We start from the raw sequence: 6956 nt of genomic DNA, 5'->3' as shown, positions 1-6956 counted from the left end.
ACTCCCTTCTATTCCTCCTCTTTCCACCGTCCCTCTTGTCCCCCCTCGGCCTTTCCCTTCCTGTCCCGCTTCCCTCGTCACTCCGACCCCTCTCCCTCCCCGTCCTCACCACCCCCATCTCTCCTGTCTCCCCGTCCTCCCCTCTCCTCCTTTTCTCGCAGGCGCGGGGCTCGGGGTGCCGGGCAATAATAAAGCCCTGAGGGCCGGAGCCCGGCGCCCCCGGCCTCGCTGGGGTCCCCACACGGGGCCGGAGCCGCTCTGCGGATCCCCCCATTGCAGTCGAACACACCGCCCGACACTGCCGGGGCTCCGGCTTTCCCAACATCACACTGGGGGGGTCCTGGGGTGGGGGGCCCGAGTTACAGGGGCCCCCTCATTAGGAGGGGGTCCCAGGGGGGAGGGGGGGTTAGGAGGGGCCCCCTCATTAGGAGGGGGTCCCAGGGGGGAGGGGGGGGTTAGGAGGGGCCCCCTCATTAGGGGGGGGTCCCAGGGGGGAGGGGGGGTTAGGAGGGGCCCCCTCCGGAGGAGGGGGTCCCTGGGGGGGGTCGGGGAGGGCCCCCTCCGGAGGAGGGGGTCCAGGGGAGGGGGCGGGGCCTGGGGGGGCAATTCCCCCTCCAGGCTCCGCCCCCTTCCCCGGACCCCCTCCTCCGGACGGGGTCCCACCCCGGCCCCCTCCAGGGACCCCCTCCTCCGGACCGGGGCCCGGGAGGGGGGGCGGGCGGGTGGGGTGGGGGGGAAGCAGGGGGGGGGGCACGTCACTCTGCAGCGTGAACACACGTTAAAAAAAAAAAAAAACAAATTGCCAGACACACGACCGTCCGCTGCGGTCCTGTCCCCGCCCGCCCCACCCTCCCCCCCTCCCGGACCCCGGTCCGGAGGAGGGGGTCCCTGGAGGGGGCCGGGGCGGGACCCCGTCCGGAGGAGGGGGTCCGGGGAAGGGGGCGGAGCCTGGAGGGGGAATTACCCCCCCAGGCCCCGCCCCCTCCCCTGGACCCCCTCCTCCGGAGGGGGCCCTCCCCCACCCCCCCCCCAGGGACCCCCTCCTCCGGAGGGGGCCCCTCCTAACCCCCCTCCCCCCTGGGACCCCCCTCCTAATGAGGGGGCCCCTCCTAACCCCCCCTCCCCCCTGGGACCCCCTCCTAATGAGGGGGCCTCTCCTAACCCCCCCTCCCCCCTGGGACCCCCTCCTAATGAGGGGGCCCCTGTAACTCGGACCCCCACCCCAGGACCCCCCCAGTGTGATGTTGGGAAAGCCGGAGCCCCGGCAGTGTCGGGCGGTGTGTTCGACTGCAATGGGGGGACCCGCAGAGCGGCTCCGGCCCCGTGTGGGGACCCCAGCGAGGCCGGGGGCGCCGGGCTCCGGCCCTCAGGGCTTTATTATTGCCCGGCACCCCGAGCCCCGCGCCTGCGAGAAAAGGAGGAGAGCGGGGAATGGAAAACAAGAACAGGGGAACGGAGAAGAAGGTGGGGAGAGATCGGGGTGTGCAGGACAGCAGAGGACGGGGCTGGGGGGAAGGCAGGCTGGAAGAAGGAGCGGGATTGAGGGCGGGTGGGGAGCGACTGGTGGGGGGGAAGGGGGAGCTGGGAGCGGGGTCAGGGGGGAGTCAGGCTGGGGAGGGAAGGCAGAGGATGGGAAAGTAGGGTAGGGTAGGTAGGGTAGAGAATGAGAGAGGGGCGGCCGCAGGGGGGGAGGGAGGGGAGGGCTAGGGGGGAGAGGGAGGGGGGGGGTTTGGGGGGGGGGAGGGTGTAGGGGGTGGGGGAGGGGTGGAAGGGAGGGTAGAAAGGAGAAATACACAGAAATACAACACAACAGAAACGCAGGAAAAAAGAAACGCAGAGAAAAAGACATATAGGGCCCCGGCCAGCAGCAACCTCCCTCACCCAACGCCGAGGAGCAAATGGCTCCACCGTGCCCTCCCCGCGCCTTAAATCCCCCAAGGCCCCGCCCCGCGCAGCCGCACTGGGGTCCCTCACACCTGTGCAGGCCCCGCCCCTCGCACCTGTGCAGGCCCCGCCCCCGGGGCCCCGCCTGCCCCCCGCCCCCCGCCCGCCCATAAATCCCGGCGGATCGACGCCTGTCCCGTTTCCTACGGGGGATGCTCATCTCGGGAAGCGGCGGGAGCGTCGGTCGGAGCGCTGTGCGGAGATCCGGATCGGGAGTTGCTGCTGGTGCTGCGCGGGATCCAAGCTGCTCGGGTGGGACCGGGACCGGCACGGGGATCTAGGCTTGCGTGTTCGCATCCTGGTCCTGCCGGTATTTCCTGTGGTAGCTGGGCCAAGCTGCTTCTTCCTTGGCGAGCAGGGTATGGGTGCCGAGACCGGAGGATCGAGGTAGGATTGGGGCTGGGATCGGGACCACTATCGTTGCGGTCGGGAAAAGCCGCTTCAGGACAGGCGCTGCCGCTCCGGTTGCGGCCAGCGCGGGGCTGGGTCTCGCCGGGGCTCCAGGCACGCTCCGGCTGCGGCGGTAGGGAGCCGGTGCTGTGCCGCTGCCATGCTCGCCAGGAGGACGACGCTTCCCCGGAGCAGCCTCTGGATCACGGCTGGCAGCGGGAAGGACACCGAGACCGCCCGTACCGGCCCCGGGACCCCATGGGCATCGCCGCTCGCTCAGCGCCGCCGCCCGCCCCGCGGGGCGCCCCCTGGCGGTCACGGCGCCGCCCCGCAGCCCCCCCGGCCCGGTAACGCCACGAGCGCCGCGCTCCCCTACGAGCCCCAGCGCCCGCAGCCCCTGCTCCGTGCCCGCAGCCCCTGCTGGGGGCTGCAGCTTCCCAGCCACGAGCAGCCGCTCTGGGACGGCCGCTGGGGCCGAGGCGTTGCTGCTCCCGCTCCCATTGTGCCTGGGGTGGGACTGGAGCCCCAGGGAAATGCTAGGAAAAACCCCATGGGTTAAAAAAACCAGTGCAAACGATTTGTTCTTTATTTCCAGAGCCGTGAGAATCATCAAGTCAAATGTGAGAAGTGACTGGCCCAGCTGTGCATCAAACCCAGAATTTTGACCTTCTCAGCACCCTGCTCCAAACACCTGAGCCAATCCCAGGGCTGTTCCAAAGGCCCTGTGTGGGATGGGAATGACTGCTGCCACTAAGAGAACTCCTCTGCAAATGCAGCTCCTTCCCTTCTGCTACTGCTGCTTTGCACAGCAGCCCCTGCAATGGCTGTGGGGCAGAACTGGCTGGCACTCAACATGGCAGCACCAAACTCTTCCCCATAGCCCTAATTGTTCTGCCCTTGCCAGGATTTCCCCAGCAGCTGTAAATGTGCTCCCACAATGTCCCTTTGTTTCCCCAGGAAGAAGCCAACAAGACAAGCCCTGAGGGTTACCTTGCTCCGTGGCCAAAGCTCTTCTGGAGAGTGCCGGGGGGCGTTGCCTGCAGGTGAGTGTTGCCAGCTCCAAACCATGCTGGCTGCTGAGGCCAGGGCTGTTTTTCTGGCCCAGGGGCCTCGGTGTCTCCTGCTGGCTGCCAGCCATGCTCCTTGGTGTTCCCTGGCTGTGTCCCAGCTGGCTGGGAGCGCAGGGCAGGAGGAGGCCAGGAGCTCCTGAAAGGCAGCAGCACCTCGTGTCTTTGGCATCTGCAGGGGAGGAGCTGTGCCTGCACCGTGGCTCCTGGGCCAGGGGCTGCTCTGAGCAGGCCCCTGGAAATGCTTCAGCCCGGACAGAGACCACCAGCAGCCCAGCAGGACCCCAAGGAGCAGCTGGCATTGCTGGGAATGGAGGCACGGGCCCTTTGCAGAGGGGCTCAGCAGCAACTCCTGGCTCAGAGCTCCCACACAGCTGCCAGCTGTGGCCCAGCCACCCCAAATCCCTTCTCTCCTCCCCAGCCTGAGGCCATTGGCCATCAGCAGCATTAAAGCCAAGGCCATCTTCCCCCACAGGTGTGCAATCCCAGGCAGCAGCCCTCAGAGGTACCTGAAAATCAGTGGGATGGAGTTTAGAGTTTTCCAGGGATCCAGCTGGAAGTGCAGAAGTGATGGAAAGCTTTCCCAGGTAGGTGCCACTGGAGGTGTGCTGAAGACAAAGCTGTGCATCCCTTTCCTGAGAGAAAAGAATTTGTAGAGGCCCCTGCTGAGGCTCTGAAAGGAGCTGAGCTTCTGCAGGGAGAGATGTCCCCCCCTGGGCACAGGGGCTGCCTCAGCTCAGGCCGGGAGCACATCTGGCCACTGCCTTCTCCTGCTCTAAACCATCCACTGGATCTTCTCCATCCTGGAGCTCAGGGGGGTGAAATGGGCTCCATTCCAGGCAGCTCTGGCCAGTGAGCCCAGGGACACCATTGGGCTGAGGGTTCTCAACAGCCACTTCTATGGAATAGAACCCTGGCCTTGGCCCTGTGCTGCTGAGCTTCCTTGGAAGCTCTGCTGGCTCCTGACACAGCTGCTGTCCAAGGCAGCAGCTCTGCATGGGAATGCCCCCACTCCATGGGGCACTGGGAGGTTACTGCAGTGGGAATGGAGCAGGGAATTTGGGGCTATGGGTAGAATTCATCAGAACTGGCACAGCTGACAGGGAACCCCAAATCTGGGCACCACACAGAGAACAATCTTTGTCCTGCCCTGTCAGCTCCAACCCCTGGGCTGAGAAGTTTTGGGAATTAAATGGATGGAATGATACAAACCACAGCAAGTGGCATCACCCAGAGGGACAATCCAGGTCCCAGACAAGTGCTCCACAATCCACTATGGGGGAAAACACCCTGTGCCTGCCAGGAGCTCTGACTCTGCTTCTCTACCAGCTCCTGAGCAGTGTCAGAGCCACCATGAGGGCCTTAAAATCCAAACAAACCCCCTATCCCACACAGTGAATAATCCAAATAAAGAAATGCATTCTTGTCATCAAAGCTCCAAACTGTGTCAGGAGCTCTGCCAACAAGTTAATGGGATTCCCAGGAATCTCATTAATGCTCTTGGTTTCATTTTTATGTATTTTTAGTCCCTCAGTGGGCAGCCTGTACATCTTACCCTGGGATTTAGAGACTGAGCAGGGCTGGCTTTGGGTTGACCCCCACCTCTGGCCCCAGCCTGTGCAAACACACCTTGTGCCAGGCTGGGTGAACTCCTCACCTCAGCGTTTCCCTCCTAAATATCCCCTCCTTATCTCTCTGGAGATTCACTGACATTTTGCCCAAACCATGCACTCCTCACCTCCATGTGGCCTCCAAGTGTCCATTCTGTTCCTCACAGGTGCCCTGGTGCCACCGTGTTGGTCCCTTGGCCTTTCTCCAGCCCGAGGCTGCTCCTCTGCTCGCTCTCTGCAGTCTCATCCCACAGGGATCCTCTTCTCCCTTCCCTGCTGGCTGCTGCCAAGGAAGGAGGCCACAGGGAGTCTCCAGTGCTGCCCCCTCAGCCCTGGAGAGTCCTGGCTGTGGGCCCGAGGAGCCTGGGATTTCCCAGGGAAATTGTCTGCTGGTCTCTCTTCAATGACCTCAGCAATTCCCTCCAAAATGCCACCTCACTGCCCCTGACATCCCCTCACATTCCATTGCCCTACACAAACAGTTCTTGGATCCCCTCTAGATCACACCAGGTTTTCAGCCACATGAATGGCATCACCTGTGCCCACTGCTGGTTAGTGACTCAACCAAAATCAAGAGCAAATGTTGGTTGGGCTTTAATAACAACTTGAAATAACTTTACAGCAAAATAACTCACCTTTTTTTTTCTGGGTTTTTTTTCCCTTCAGCTGCTGGGCTTCCCTGTGAGGATGTGTGCTGAGCTCTGGGTGGAGGGGACTGTCAGGCTGAAGGGCTGTGGGTTTGTGTTCTTCTCCCTGGGCATCAGCCACTGCCCCAATCCCTTTGCCCAGGCTGTTCCCTGTGCCTGTGCTCAGGCTGGGGCAGCACAGGCAGACGCAGCTCTCAGCACTCCCTGCTCCAAACACAGCTCTGGCCTCCACTGCAATCTGGCTCTGCTGGGAGGTTTGCTCCTAGAGAAATCCAAGAATTGCTCATGGCAATGTGGAGAATCAATCTCCACAAAGGGAGGTAAGGAATAAAATCCTGCTCTGGGAGCCCTTGGGATCTGCAGGGCTGCTGAGGGAAGGGGACATTCCCTGCCTGCAGTGCACACAGCCCCACCTGCAGCAGCCAGCCCAGCCTGCCAGCTGGGCTCTGCCAGCCCCTCTCTGAGCACCCTCCCTGTGCTGCTCCCTCTCGGTGCCTTTGGCAATCCCAGCCTGAGCCTGAGCAACCCAAAGCTCTGGCTGGCAGCCCAGGGACAAAGGGACGCTCCCAGGGATGGGGCACATTCCCAGCAAACGCTCCCAGTAGGGCCCAGAGGCACCCCTGGAGCTCCTGGCTGGGGCTGGCAGGAGGGCACAGCCCCCAGCTGGGCTGGCAGTGACAGCAGTGACAGCAGCCAAGTGCCACGCTCTGGTGGCACAGCACAGACACCCAGGCCAGCACTGCCCGTGGGAGGGGCACAATGAATGCTGCTCCCTGTGCTGCCCCATGCCAGCAGGAAAGCTCCAGGGGCATGGAAACTCCTGCCCCTTCCCCCCAGCCCAGATGAGCACTCCTCAGTTCCCAACACCCAGTTCTCACCTCCAGCCTGCTCCCGGGGCTGCTGCCACATTCCTGACAAGGTGCCAAAGGCCCCTGGGCACAGGGCTCCCTCTGTGTCTCAGGGCTTGGGCACGGCAGGGACCAGGCTGCTCCAGCAAGGACAGCCTGGAAGCAGAGCAGATGTCCCAGGGCTGGCAACGGGCTGGGGACAGCAGTTCTGAAACCCAGAGTGCTGAAAACAGCCCCCAAAGTGTTCTATGGTCACACCTTGAACATGGCTCCAAAGGGCAGCAGCTCTGGTGCCAGAGCAGCACCTGCACCATTCCCTGTGCCAGCCCTGGCTCACTGAAAAACAAAACAAATCAACCACACCCAGGCCTTGTTTGCACAATTCCTGATCCAAACCTTCACCTTTGCTGCCCAGCACTGAGGCAAATCTGACACAGCATTGAGAAGTGA

General features: G+C 63.0%; 1 long non-coding RNA gene across 1 annotated transcript; it reads left to right on the top strand.

Annotated features, from left to right (window-relative positions):
* The first annotated feature begins 1776 nt into the window (after nucleotides 1-1776).
* LOC139602426 (uncharacterized) lies at nucleotides 1777-4612 on the top strand. Its single transcript, XR_011683202.1, has 2 exons — nucleotides 1777-2681; nucleotides 2930-4612. It is a non-coding gene; the product is annotated as an uncharacterized lncRNA (long non-coding RNA).
* Nucleotides 4613-6956: the final 2344 nt, after the last annotated feature.

The sequence above is a fragment of the Agelaius tricolor genome, unplaced genomic scaffold (assembly GCF_023055355.1).
Source record: "Agelaius tricolor isolate 1412-34295 unplaced genomic scaffold, bAgeTri1.0.p SCAF_34, whole genome shotgun sequence".
NCBI classification, from domain to species: domain Eukaryota; kingdom Metazoa; phylum Chordata; class Aves; order Passeriformes; family Icteridae; genus Agelaius; species Agelaius tricolor.
This window is presented reverse-complemented; position numbering and strand designations above follow the sequence as displayed.